This window comes from Bufo bufo, chromosome 5 (genome assembly GCF_905171765.1).
Source record: "Bufo bufo chromosome 5, aBufBuf1.1, whole genome shotgun sequence".
Taxonomy (NCBI): Eukaryota; Metazoa; Chordata; class Amphibia; order Anura; family Bufonidae; genus Bufo; species Bufo bufo.
In genome coordinates, this window is record NC_053393.1 from 341,581,464 (window position 1) to 341,596,233 (window position 14,770).

The window sequence follows — 14,770 nt, forward strand, 5'->3', positions numbered from 1 at the left end:
TGAAGAACTCATTACCAGAATTAACTGAGAGTTGTAATTTGATGATAATTGCCACCAAAATATCCTACTTAAATACAACCCCTCAAGAAACTCACAGACACCTCTGGACAGTTGGCAACCCAGTATGGGGATATTATTGTAGAAGTATTAGTTTTGGATGATTTTTAAACTGCTTCCTACTTCATATTATCTGCAATCTGATGCACTGCTAGACACCATTTCCGTCAGTACAAATCTAACAGCCTTACAGCTCCAGCATCAAATTTCCATTCATCAGCACATGCATGTAAAGGGGGAATATTAATTACCAATATTTATGGGAATATCATTAATTAATATTCATAAATATGAGGAGTCGTCTAGTGATGACTCCGCCTATTTATACGTTAAATAAGGAATAATACTTTCACTTTGCCTTACGCTAATCACTAAACTAGCTGCAAGCGCCTAACTGAGCTAGCTAACGCTAATAACCACACGTTACACAGTAGGTATAATACAAATAATACAAGATATTTATTATCAACCTACAGTACACAATACACACAATACAGCACCATAAATACAGCACTAAATACACTATTCAATCCCAAGTTCCACCCACAAACTAACTAATACACACACCCACACACACACACAATAGCAGCCCACCCCACCTGGCTCTAACACTATCCCTAAGGGAACAGTGGCACTGCAGGGTTGAATGCAGGCCACAGACACAGGGTTGTAGGGATAAATACAGGCAGGGATACAGCAGGGGTTAATAGGGAGCAGGGATGCTCCTGCAGGGAATTGGTGGTTCAGGGGTTAAAGTGGGACAGGGTCTGCAGGGATAGGGATTGTAATGGGATGTCTTGGTGGCATGGAAGGGGTTACTATTGTTGGGGATATAGGGGGTATGTGAGGGGTAGGTAGGGGCTAGACAGGTAGGGGTTAATCAGGGCAGCAGTGAAGAGGTTACTGCTGCAGGGGTATACTTAGCCCTTCAAGGGTTACTAGGCCTTCTCCAGGGGCACGTCATGGAGCTGCTCTCTCCCATGTGTCTCTCTTTGTAGTCCAGTTCCAAGAGACCCCTGTTCCTGGCTTGGGGCTCATATATCAGCCTCAGAAACAGCTCACCTTCCCCCTCCTCAGGCATGTGACATCATAGTGTGCCTCTCTTTATCCTCAAATCCCAAGAGTCCTCCCCCCAAAATGCTGGAAGTAGGGGGATGGAGTTTAGCTATGGGTAGAGGTGTGGAAACAGGTTCATGATGTCTCTGGTTAGAAAGTCCCCTGACAAACGGTGCCAGAGAGTCTGCAATCGCTTTGTCCTGAGGTGACCAGCAAACGAGACCATCCTACTGTTTAGGGCCTGAACAAAAGAGGACTAGATACTGATCAGCACAAGATTTTCTCTAAACATGGGGGATGAAATGTTGATAAGAGTTGCATATACAGTACAGACCAAAAGTTTGGACACACCTTCTCATTCAAAGAGTTTTCTTTATTTTCATGACTATGAAGGCATCAAAACTATGAATTAACACATGTGGAATTATATACATAACAAACAAGTGTGAAACAACTGAAAATATGTCATATTCTAGGTTCTTCAAAGTAGCCACCTTTTGCTTTAAATACTGGTCTTCCAACAGTCTTTAAGGAGTTCCCAGAGATGCTTAGCACTTGTTGGCCCTTTTGCCTTCACTCTGCGGTCCAGCTCACCCCAAACCATCTCGATTGGGTTCAGGTCCAGTGACTGTGGAGGCCAGGTCATCTGGCGCAGCACCCCATCAATCTCCTTCATGGTCAAATAGCCCTTACTTTCAAAGTTTTCCCAATTTTTCGGCTGACTGACCTTCATTTCTTAAAGTAATGATGGCCACTCGTTTTTCTTTACTTAGCTGCTTTTTTCTTGCCATAAAAAAATTCTAACAGTCTATTCAGTTGGACTATCAGCTGTGTATCCACCTGACTTCTCCTCAACGCAACTGATGGTCCCAACCCCATTTATAAGGCAATAAATCCCACTTATTAAACCTGACAGGGCACACCTATGAAGTGAAAACCATTTCAGGGGACTACCTCTTGAAGCTCATCAAGAGAATGCCAAGAGTGTGCAAAGCAGTAATCAAAGGAAAAGGTGGCTACTTTGAAGAACCTAGAATATGACATATTTTCAGTTGTTTCACACTTGTTTGTTATGTATATAATTCCACATGTGTTAATTCATAGTTTTGATGCCTTCAGTGTGAATCTACAATTTTCATAGTCATAAAAATAAAGAAAACTCTTTGAATGAGAAGGTGTGTCCAAACTTTTGGTCTGTACTGTATATACATATCCCACTTGGCCATTCAACGGCAATATATATATATATATATATATATATATATATATATATCCACAGATGCTTGGGGCACATCTATAAACACATACACTTACATACATACAAAACCGGGGGTATGAATGGGCAGCAATAAGCCCACATACATACTGTCATGCTGACATAAGTGTATATACATAGACATGTGTGCAAATACATACACACATATCTATATATACACACACACTCACATATACCTGGGACATCACATACAGGGGACATACATATGTCCCCACTTGCCATACAGGGCCAATATATACACGGCCATACAGGAAATATATATCCCTATTGAAATCAAAGAAGGGGCAGATACATTTACCTATCAAAGAAGGGGCAGATACTGTGTTCTGATGTACAGAAGGGGCAGATACATATATATATCCATATACATACGCCCACCTGACTTCCCTCTACAATCCCCCTGTTGTCGAATTACACAACAATAACTTGAGGGAAGGGTTAGGATGTATTTGCCACCTTAAAGCCACTCTTGGTGACAGTTCAGGAAGAACTGGAGTACACTTTGGTCCTTAGGTACATAGACATCACCTATCCCGACCTACTTCCGCTGACCTGCTCTCCACCGTAACCAGCCTCCCAATCCACAGGATATACCGTCGTCTTCTTCTTCTTTCAGGAACTTTCTGGATGTCTTTTGTTTCCATCTTCCGGTATCAGCCCCTCCTACTGTTGTCTTTTCCTGACTTCCGGAGCGGCTTGACCGTCATAGAACAGGCCTTTCTTTCAGGGAATCATCTTCCGATGTCGGCCACCCCCAATGAGTTTGGAGTGACCACATCCCCACAGTCTCTCGGTATTAATGCCGATCTTCAGGTGTCATCCACCCCCAAGGAACCTGGAGCGGGTTCACCCTCACAGTCTTAATTTTCCATCTGCGCCAACTTTCCTTAAGCAAGACTTTCGTCTGGCATCCCTTGTTCCGTCTTGAATGAAGGATGAGTGCGGTTCTCCCATGGACAGATGAGTAGGTCTTTACAAGGCAGGTCAGATTTTTCATTAAGTGAGGAGATGTCATGGTATCTAAATTCTACCTGCTGGAAATAACTCCACCACACTACCCATCCAGTCCTTCCCTTATGAACTTCACCGTTCCTGGGTACAAGGTGGCAAATGGCGAACAGAGGGGGCCTGTCCCTAGTGTGCCCTACTCTTGTCCCCATTCGCACAAAACACATACACAGTTCCCCTCCCCCTCCCCAACCCACCTAAACCCAAGGACATTTATGACACAATACTATGAGGTCTCAGGAAGGCATAGGATGTACCTCCCAAAACCTCATATGAACCAGTTAAATATCCATTGCATGGGGTCTCAGGATAATTTGAGATTTTTCATCCTGAACCCCCGCACGAACTGACATGTCCCTTGGATCTTAGGCTTCAGGACTTTGGTGAGATTAAGTCCTGAGCCTCCGGCGGTTGAGTTCGTAAGGTGCCGTCTGGTTTTGGTTCAGTTGGTCAACCAGTCTCTAGACCCTCTGGTGCATAGTTCCATGTGGATAACGATGACCAGAACCAGGAGATGGATCCGGACAGGTTCTTCCACCTGAACACCTCTAAGTATTAAAATGTGGATCCGGACAGGTTCTTCCATCCGAACACCTCTACCTCAGGAACCTCACAAGTGTCGGGGCGGATGACTGTATCTTCTGTGGCAGCTGGGCTTTTCCTCTGCTCCATAGTAAATATACTTATGACAGAAGAAAATACCAGGTGCTCCTGGGGGATTTCTCCCCTCTGGTGCAGTTAGTTGCACTACCCCATCCCCTATACCTTTGACCCAAAAAGAGAAAGGCATTGGGCTGACCTCCATCTCACAGGACCCCTCGTTATCCCAACACTGGTGTGAGAACACCCTACTGCGTCTCCCCATCCCTCTGCACCAACAGATCAGGATGGGTACCTTACTAAGTTAGAATACCCGAGGGGAGCTGTGGATGAAGAACCAACTAGTAATTGATGGCACTGTATCCCTGCCCACTCATGTGTACTCAAGCTGATTTCCCCCTGTCATCCTGTTTTGTGGAGGCCGGCAAAATCCATGGCATAAGTCCTGCCTAGACTTTTCAGGACTCCACAACACAAGAACACAGTCCACACTCCGCTGCCAATCACCCTGCGACCAATCCCAATCAGAGCTGTGCCACCTGATCGGACCAGAATTAAGTGTGCAGCGCAACATTACACCAATGTTGCCTGTCCGCCCTAGTCCCCAGTATAACACAACCCCACCAAAAACCTTGAGCACAACAGTGTTATCTGTATCGATCTGAGACCCTGGTTGCCCAGAATAATATCACACCATCCTTTGTGTTCTGCATGGAGAAGGTCCTTTAATCCGGAACGCCTTCTCCCGACCAGCAGGACTTACCGTGTGAAATTATCTGCTCGCGAACGTATACTTTCCCGATCCACAGTATAACACTGTCCCACTCCAAGGGGACACAAGAATGAATAAAAACAGCAGCGACTGGACTCACAGCGGGGAATGTAAACTACCACAATCAGCAGGGTGAGACACATTCATAGACAAGGACCTCTGCAGTCCACATAAAAAATATACAAACAGGTAACAAACACACAACATGGACATACACGGGGAACAGACGGTGTAACAAATAGTACAGGGGTTTCAAATGTTGCCCAGCCTAGATTGGCCATTCTTCAAGGAAAATACCAGCAGTCGTGTCTTCAATCAATAGGATATTTATTTCATCAAATTAGAAATGTCCACAATCCTGGACGCGTTGCGGCTAGCATGCCTTCATCAGCAGATACAGGTATACAAAATGACCTAGTTTATATAAAGGGATATACTCCTTCCCTCATGACAACATCTCCCACTCCCATTACCTATACAGGTGATGGGAGGGGTGTATAATTAACAAAGAAAATACGCCCATTAGTGAATCACAAAAAATGGGTCTGTGTCTCAGATTATACTTCACAATCACATGTACGCAAAAAAATTATTCAAAATCATATAACATTTATATATATATATATATATATATATCTCATACATTGCCAGGTATATAAGGCCCCTCACCGAATATTAGATGTCTGAAAAATAGAACATAAGCATAGTATTATCTTATTAGATATGCATAATCTCATAATCCTTATTAAGGCCTCTGGGATGTAAAGTATCCAGCGTGTGGATCCAATACGCCTCTCTGCGCAGTAACAGTTTCTTTAAATCACCTCCTCTCCTAGGTCTTTTGACCTGTTCCAAAACTTGGAATCTCAACTGAGCTATCCCATGTTTGCACTGTTCAAAATGAGATGGAATAGGTAACAATAAATTTTTTGTACGAATGGTCGATTTATGTTTCCCAATGCGATCCCTAATTGTTTGTGTAGTCTCCCCAATATATAATAGGCCACACGGGCACTTTATTAAGTATATCACATTCGTAGATTCGCATGTGAAAAAACCTTCAATAGAGAAAGGGCGCCCACTATGGGGATGAAAAAATGTAGAACCTCTGATTATATGGGAACATTGGGAACAGTGAAAACATGGGAACGTGCCCTTGCGTTGCGTCGCTAATACAGATTGTTTCAGGGTCTTCTTTGTACTTCCAATGTCTGAATGTACCAATTTATCCCTATAACTAGAATTCCTCTTGTTGCATATCAGAGGTGGATTTTTAAACTCCTCAATGATAGGGTAAGCCTTCTGCAACAGAGGCCAATGTTTCCGGATAATATTATCTAATTTCTGGTTATAGGGATGAAATTTGCGTACTAATGCTACCCTAGAAGATGTATCTCTAGATGATTTACCAGATATCATGAGTGTTGTTTGTGTTTGACTCAGGATGGAACGGGGATAACCCCTTTGTTCAAATCGTTGAGTCATTTCATTCATCCTGACAAGTTGCGTGTCAGGATCAGATACAATGCGCCGCACTCGCTGATACTGAGATTTAGGGATTGCTCTTTTTAATGCTGGTGGATGAGAGCTTGTGAAGTGAAGAATGCTGTTCCTATCCGTATCTTTCCTAAATAGATCTGTAGATAACCTGCCATGTTGATCCTTTATCACCATTGTATCTAAAAAGCTAATTCTTTCACTATCTTGAACCAATGTAAATTTTAAACCCTCGTATGCATGGTTAAGATGGTCAAGGAAGGTTAAAAGGGTCTCATGTGGCCCCACCCATATGCAAAAGATGTAATCAATAAATCTTTTCCAGATAAGGACATTATTTGAATACCATACAGTGTTATATACTTTCAATTCCTCAAATTGTGACATATATGCATTTGCATAGGGCGGGGCCACATTCAACCCCATCACGGTCCCCCGCTTTTGTAGGTAAAAGTCATCTTCAAACCATACCATAAAATTGGTACATTCAGACATTGGAAGTACAAAGAAGACCCTGAAACAATCTGTATTAGCGACGCAACGCAAGGGCACGTTCCCATGTTTTCACTGTTCCCAATGTTCCCATATAATCAGAGGTTCTACATTTTTTCATCCCCATAGTGGGCGCCCTTTCTCTATTGAAGGTTTTTTCACATGCGAATCTACGAATGTGATATACTTAATAAAGTGCCCGTGTGGCCTATTATATATTGGGGAGACTACACAAACAATTAAGGATCGCATTGGGAAACATAAATCGACCATTCGTACAAAAACGGAAGGTAAGAGAGTTGATCTCCAGCCTGCCAGCGGCGATCGTTCGCTGGCAGGCTGGAGATGTGTTTTTTTTAACCCCTAACAGGTATATTAGACGCTGTTTTGATAACAGCGTCTAATATACCTGCTACCTGGTCCTCTGGTGGTCCCCTTTGTTTGGATCGACCACCAGAGGACACAGGTAGGTCAGTAAAGTAGCACCAAGCACCACTACACTACACTACACCCCCCCCCCCCGTCACTTATTAACCCCTTATTAGCCCCTGATCACCCCTGATCACCCCATATAGACTCCCTGATCACCGCCCTGTCATTGATTACCCCCCTGTCATTGATTACCCCCCTGTCATTGATCAACCCCCTGTAAAGCTCCATTCAGACGTCCGCATGATTTTTACGGATCCACTGATAGATGGATCGGATCCGCAAAACACATCCGGACGTCTGAATGAAGCCTTACACGGGCGTGATCAATGACTGTGGTGATCACCCCATATAGACTCCCTGATCACCCCCCTGTCATTGATTACCCCCCTGTAAAGCTCCATTCAGACGTCCGCATGATTTTTACGGATCCACTGATAGATGGATCGGATCCGCAAAACGCATCCGGACGTCTGAATGAAGCCTTACACGGGCGTGATCAATGACTGTGGTGATCACCCCATATAGACTCCCTGATCACCCCCCTGTCATTGATTACCCCCCTGTAAAGCTCCATTCAGATGTCCGCATGATTTTTACGGATGCACTGATAGATGGATCGGATCCGCAAAGCGCATCCGGACGTCTGAATGAAGCCTTACAGGGGCATGATCAATGACTGTGGTTATCACCCCATATAGACTCCCTGATCACCCCCCTGTCATTGATTACCCCCCTGTAAAGCTCCATTCAGATGTCCGCATGATTTTTACGGATGCACTGATAGATGGATCGGATCCGCAAAACGCATCCGGACGTCTGAATGAAGCCTTACAGGGGCATGATCAATGACTGTGGTTATCACCCCATATAGACTCCCTGATCACCCCCCTGTCATTGATTACCCCCCTGTAAAGCTCCATTCAGATGTCCGCATGATTTTTACGGATGCACTGATAGATGGATCGGATCCGCAAAACGCATCCGGACGTCTGAATGAAGCCTTACAGGGGCATGATCAATGACTGTGGTTATCACCCCATATAGACTCCCTGATCACCCCCCTGTCATTGATTACCCCCCTGTAAAGCTCCATTCAGATGTCCGCATGATTTTTACGGATGCACTGATAGATGGATCGGATCCGCAAAACGCATCCGGACGTCTGAATGAAGCCTTACAGGGGCATGATCAATGACTGTGGTTATCACCCCATATAGACTCCCTGATCACCCCCCTGTCATTGATTACCCCCCTGTAAAGCTCCATTCAGATGTCCGCATGATTTTTACGGATGCACTGATAGATGGATCGGATCCGCAAAACGCATCCGGACGTCTGAATGAAGCCTTACAGGGGCATGATCAATGACTGTGGTTATCACCCCATATAGACTCCCTGATCACCCCCCTGTCATTGATTACCCCCCTGTAAAGCTCCATTCAGACGTCCGCATGATTTTTACGGATCCACTGATAGATGGATCGGATCCGCAAAACGCATCCGGACGTCTGAATGAAGCCTTACACGGGCGTGATCAATGACTGTGGTGATCACCCCATATAGACTCCCTGATCACCCCCCTGTCATTGATTACCCCCCTGTAAAGCTCCATTCAGATGTCCGCATGATTTTTACGGATGCACTGATAGATGGATCGGATCCGCAAAACGCATCCGGACGTCTGAATGAAGCCTTACAGGGGCATGATCAATGACTGTGGTTATCACCCCATATAGACTCCCTGATCACCCCCCTGTCATTGATTACCCCCCTGTGAAGCTCCATTCAGATGTCCGCATGATTTTTACGGATGCACTGATAGATGGATCGGATCCGCAAAACGCATCCGGACGTCTGAATGAAGCCTTACAGGGGCATGATCAATGACTGTGGTTATCACCCCATATAGACTCCCTGATCACCCCCCTGTCATTGATTACCCCCCTGTAAAGCTCCATTCAGATGTCCGCATGATTTTTACGGATGCACTGATAGATGGATCGGATCCGCAAAACGCATCCGGACGTCTGAATGAAGCCTTACAGAGGCATGATCAATGACTGTGGTTATCACCCCATATAGACTCCCTGATCACCCCCCTGTCATTGATTACCCCCCTGTAAAGCTCCATTCAGATGTCCGCATGATTTTTACGGATGCACTGATAGATGGATCGGATCCGCAAAACGCATCCGGACGTCTGAATGAAGCCTTACAGGGGCATGATCAATGACTGTGGTTATCACCCCATATAGACTCCCTGATCACCCCCCTGTCATTGATTACCCCCCTGTAAAGCTCCATTCAGATGTCCGCATGATTTTTACGGATGCACTGATAGATGGATCGGATCCGCAAAACGCATCCGGACGTCTGAATGAAGCCTTACAGGGGCATGATCAATGACTGTGGTTATCACCCCATATAGACTCCCTGATCACCCCCCTGTCATTGATTACCCCCCTGTAAAGCTCCATTCAGATGTCCGCATGATTTTTACGGATCCACTGATAGATGGATCGGATCCGCAAAACGCATCCGGACGTCTGAATAAAGCCTTACAGGGGCATGATCAATGACTGTGGTTATCACCCCATATAGACTCCCTGATCACCCCCCTGTCATTGATCACCCCCCTGTCATTGATTACCCCCCTGTAAAGCTCCATTCAGATGTCCGCATGATTTTTACGGATGCACTGATAGATGGATCGGATCCGCAAAACGCATCCGGACGTCTGAATGAAGCCTTACAGGGGCATGATCAATGACTGTGGTTATCACCCCATATAGACTCCCTGATCACCCCCCTGTCATTGATTACCCCCCTGTAAAGCTCCATTCAGATGTCCGCATGATTTTTACGGATGCACTGATAGATGGATCGGATCCGCAAAACGCATCCGGACGTCTGAATGAAGCCTTACAGGGGCATGATCAATGACTGTGGTGATCACCCCATATAGACTCCCTGATCACCCCCCTGTCATTGATCACCCCCCTGTCATTGATCACCCCCCTGTCATTGATCACCCCCCCTGTCATTGATCACCCCCCTGTCATTGATCACCCTCTGTAAGGCTCCATTCAGACATTTTTTTGGCCCAAGTTAGAGGAATTATTATTTTTTTTTCTTACAAAGTCTCATATTCCACTAACTTGTGTCAAAAAATAAAATCTCACATGAACTCACCATACCCCTCACGGAATCCAAATGCGTAAATTTTTTTTGAGATTTATATTCCAGACTTCTTCTCACGCTTTAGGGCCCCTAGAATGCCAGGGCAGTATAAATACCCCACATGTGACCCCATTTCGGAAAGAAGACACCCCCAGGTATTCCGTGAGGGGCATATTGAGTCCATGAAAGATTGAAATTTTTGTCCCAAGTTAGCGGAACGGGAGACTTTGTGAGAAAAAAATAAAAAATATCAATTTCCGCTAACTTGTGCCAAAAAAAAAAAATTTCTATGAACTCGCCATGCCCCTCATTGAATACCTTGGGGTGTCTTCTTTCCAAAATGGGGTCACATGTGTGGTATTTATACTGCCCTGGCATTCTAGGGGCCCCAAAGCCTGAGAAGAAGTCTGGTATCCAAATGTCTAAAAATGCCCTCCTAAAAGGAATTTGGGCACCTTTGCGCATCTAGGCTGCAAAAAAGTGTCACACATCTGGTATCGCCGTACTCAGGAGAAGTTGCGGAATGTGTTTTGGGGTGTAATTTTACATATACCCATGCTGGGTGAGATAAATATCTTGGTCAAATGCCAACTTTGTATAAAAAAATGGGAAAAGTTGTCTTTTGCCACGATATTTCTCTCACCCAGCAAGGGTATATGTAAAATGACACCCCAAAACACATTCCCCAACTTCTCCTGAATACGGCGATACCACATGTGTGACACTTTTTTGCAGCCTAGGTGGGCAAAGGGGCCCATATTCCAAAGAGCACCTTTAGGATTTCACAGGTCATTTACCTACTTACCACACATTAGGGCCCCTGGAAAATGCTAGGGAAGTATAACTACCCCACAAGTGACCCCATTTTGGAAAGAAGACACCCCAAGGTATTCCGTGAGGGGCATGGTGAGTTCCTAGAATTTTTTATTTTTTGTCACAAGTTAGTGGAAAATGCTGATTCTTTTTATTTATTTTTTTTCATACAAAGTCTCATATTCCACTAACTTGTGACAAAAAATAAAAACTTCCATGAACTCACTATGCCCATCAGCGAATACCTTGGGGTCTCTTCTTTCCAAAATGGGGTCACTTGTGGGGTAGTTATACTGCCCTGGCATTCTAGGGGCCCAAATGTGTGGTAAGGAGTTTGAAATCAAATTCTGTAAAAAATTACCTGTGAAATCCGAAAGGTGCTCTTTGGAATATGGGCCCCTTTGCCCACCTAGGCTGCAAAAAAGTGTCACACATCTGGTATCTCCGTACTCAGGAGAAGTTGGGGAATGTGTTTTGGGGTGTCATTTTACATATACCCATGCTGGGTGAGAGAAATATCTTGGCAAAAGACAACTTTTCCCATTTTTTTATACAAAGTTGGCATTTGACCAAGATATTTATCTCACCCAGCATGGGTATATGTAAAAAGACACCCCAAAACACATTCCTCAACTTCTCCTGAATACAGAGATACCAGATGTGTGACACTTTTTTGCAGCCTAGGTGGGCAAAGGGGCCCATATTCCAAAGAGCACCTTTCGGATTTCACAGGTCATTTTTTACAGAATTTGATTTCAAACTCCTTACCACACATTTGGGCCCCTAGAATGCCAGGGCAGTATAACTACCCCACAAGTGACCCAATTTTGGAAAGAAGAGACCCCAAGGTATTCGCTGATGGGCATAGTGAGTTCATGGAAGTTTTTATTTTTTGTCACAAGTTAGTGGAATATGAGACTTTGTATGAAAAAAAATAAAAAAATAAAATCATAATTTTCCACTAACTTGTGACAAAAAATAAAAAATTCTAGGAACTTGCCATGCCCCTCACGGAATACCTTGGGGTGTCTTCTTTCCAAAATTGGGTCACTTGTGGGGTAGTTATACTGCCCTGGCATTCTAGGGGCCCAAATGTGTGGTAAGGAGTTTGAAATCAAATTCTGTAAAAAATGACCTGTGAAATCCGAAAGGTGCTCTTTGGAATATGGGCCCCTTTGCCCACCTAGGCTGCAAAAAAGTGTCACACATCTGGTATCTCCGTACTCAGGAGAAGTTGGGGAATGTGTTTTCGGGTGTCATTTTACATATACCCATGCTGGGTGAGAGAAATATCTTGGCAAAAGACAACTTTTCCCATTTTTTTATACAAAGTTGGCATTTGACCAAGATATTTATCTCACCCAGCATGGGTATATGTAAAAAGACACCCCAAAACACATTCCTCAACTTCTCCTGAATACAGAGATACCAGATGTGTGACACTTTTTTGCAGCCTAGGTGGGCAAAGGGGCCCATATTCCAAAGAGCACCTTTCGGATTTCACTCGTCATTTTTTACAGAATTTGATTTCAAACTCCTTACCACACATTTGGGCCCCTAGAATGCCAGGGCAGTATAACTACCCCACAAGTGACCCAATTTTGGAAAGAAGAGACCCCAAGGTATTCGCTGATGGGCATAGTGAGTTCATGGAAGTTTTTTTTTTTTGTCACAAGTTAGTGGAATATGAGACTTTGTATGAAAAAAAAAAAAATCATCATTTTCCACTAACTTGTGACAAAAAATAAAAAAATTAAGGAACTTGCCATGCCCCTCACGGAATTCCTTGGGGTGTCTTCTTTCCAAAATGGGGTCACTTGTGGGGTAGTTATACTGTTCTGGCATTCTAGGGGCCCAAATGTGTGGTAAGGAGTTTGAAATCAAATTCTGTAAAAAATGACCTGTGAAATCCGAAAGGTGCTCTTTGGAATATGGGCCCCTTTGCCCACCTAGGCTGCAAAAAAGTGTCACACATCTGGTATCTCCGTACTCAGGAGAAGTTGGGGAATGTGTTTTGGGGTGTCATTTTACATATACCCATGCTGGGTGAGAGAAATATCTTGGCAAAAGACAACGTTTCCCATCTATTTATACAAAGTTGGCATTTGACCAAGATATTTATCTCACCCAGCATGGGTATATGTAAAAAGACACCCCAAACCACATTCCTCAACTTCTCCTGAATACAGAGATACCAGATGTGTGACACTTTTTTGCAGCCTAGGTGGGCAAAGGGGCCCATATTCCAAAGAGCACCTTTCGGATTTCACTCGTCATTTTTTACAGAATTTGATTTCAAACTCCTTACCACACATTTGGGCCCCTAGAATGCCAGGGCAGTATAACTACCCCACAAGTGACCCCATTTTGGAAAGAAGAGACCCCAAGGTATTCGCTGATGGGCATAGTGAGTTCATAGAACTTTTTATTTTTTGTCACAAGTTAGTGGAATATGAGACTTTGTAAGAAAAAAAAAAAAATATAAAAAAATCATAATTTTCCGCTAACTTGTGACAAAAAATAAAAAGTTCTATGAACTCACTATGCCCATCAGCGAATACCTTAGGGTGTGTACTTTCCGAAATGGGGTCATTTGTGGGGTATTTGTACTGTATGGGCATTGTAGAACCTCAGGAAACATGACAGGTGCTCAGAAAGTCAGAGCTGCTTCAAAAAGCGGAAATTCACATTTTTGTACCATAGTTTGTAAACGCTATAACTTTTACCCAAACCATTTTTTTTTTTACCCAAACATTTTTTTTTTTATCAAAGACATGTAGAACAATAAATTTAGAGCAAAATTTCTATATGGATCTCGTTTTTTTTGCAAAATTTTACAACTGAAAGTGAAAAATGTCATTTTTTTGCAAAAAAATCGTTAAATTTCGATTAATAACAAAAAAAGTAAAAATGTCAGCAGCAATGAAATACCACCAAATGAAAGCTCTATTAGTGAGAAGAAAAGGAGGTAAAATTCATTTGGGTGGTAAGTTGCATGACCGAGCAATAAACGGTGAAAGTAGTGTAGGTCAGAAGTGTAAAAAGTGGCCTGGTCTTTCAGGGTGTTTAAGCACTGGGGGCTGAGGTGGTTAATTATACACCCCTCCCATCACCTGTATAGGTAATGGGAGTGGGAGATGTTGTCATGAGGGGAGGAGTATATCCCTTTATATAAACTAGGTCATTTTGTATACCTGTATCTGCTGATGAAGGCATGCTAGCCGCAACGCTTGTTACGCTTGTTACCTGGCAAACACTACCGGACACATTGCAATTACTTGCACAAGGGCAATTCTTTGCAATGTGTCCCTTGTTTACACACCTGAAGCACCTGACCTGGCTTCATATCCTTCATGTTTTTTCCTTACCTGTTTTGCAGTGCTTCACTATATGACCTAAGCCACCACATGCAAAGCATCTGATGTTTGCTCGGCATGGCTTAGGTCCATCCACACTGCAACCGCGCTCCCTGAATTGTTCCATCCACAGGGAGGCACTTTTCACGATATTTCTTTTTCCCAAAGTCAGGGAAAAATCTCTGTTAGTCTGGACAGGCCTGGTCTGGTGATTTGGCCTGTCACAGACTA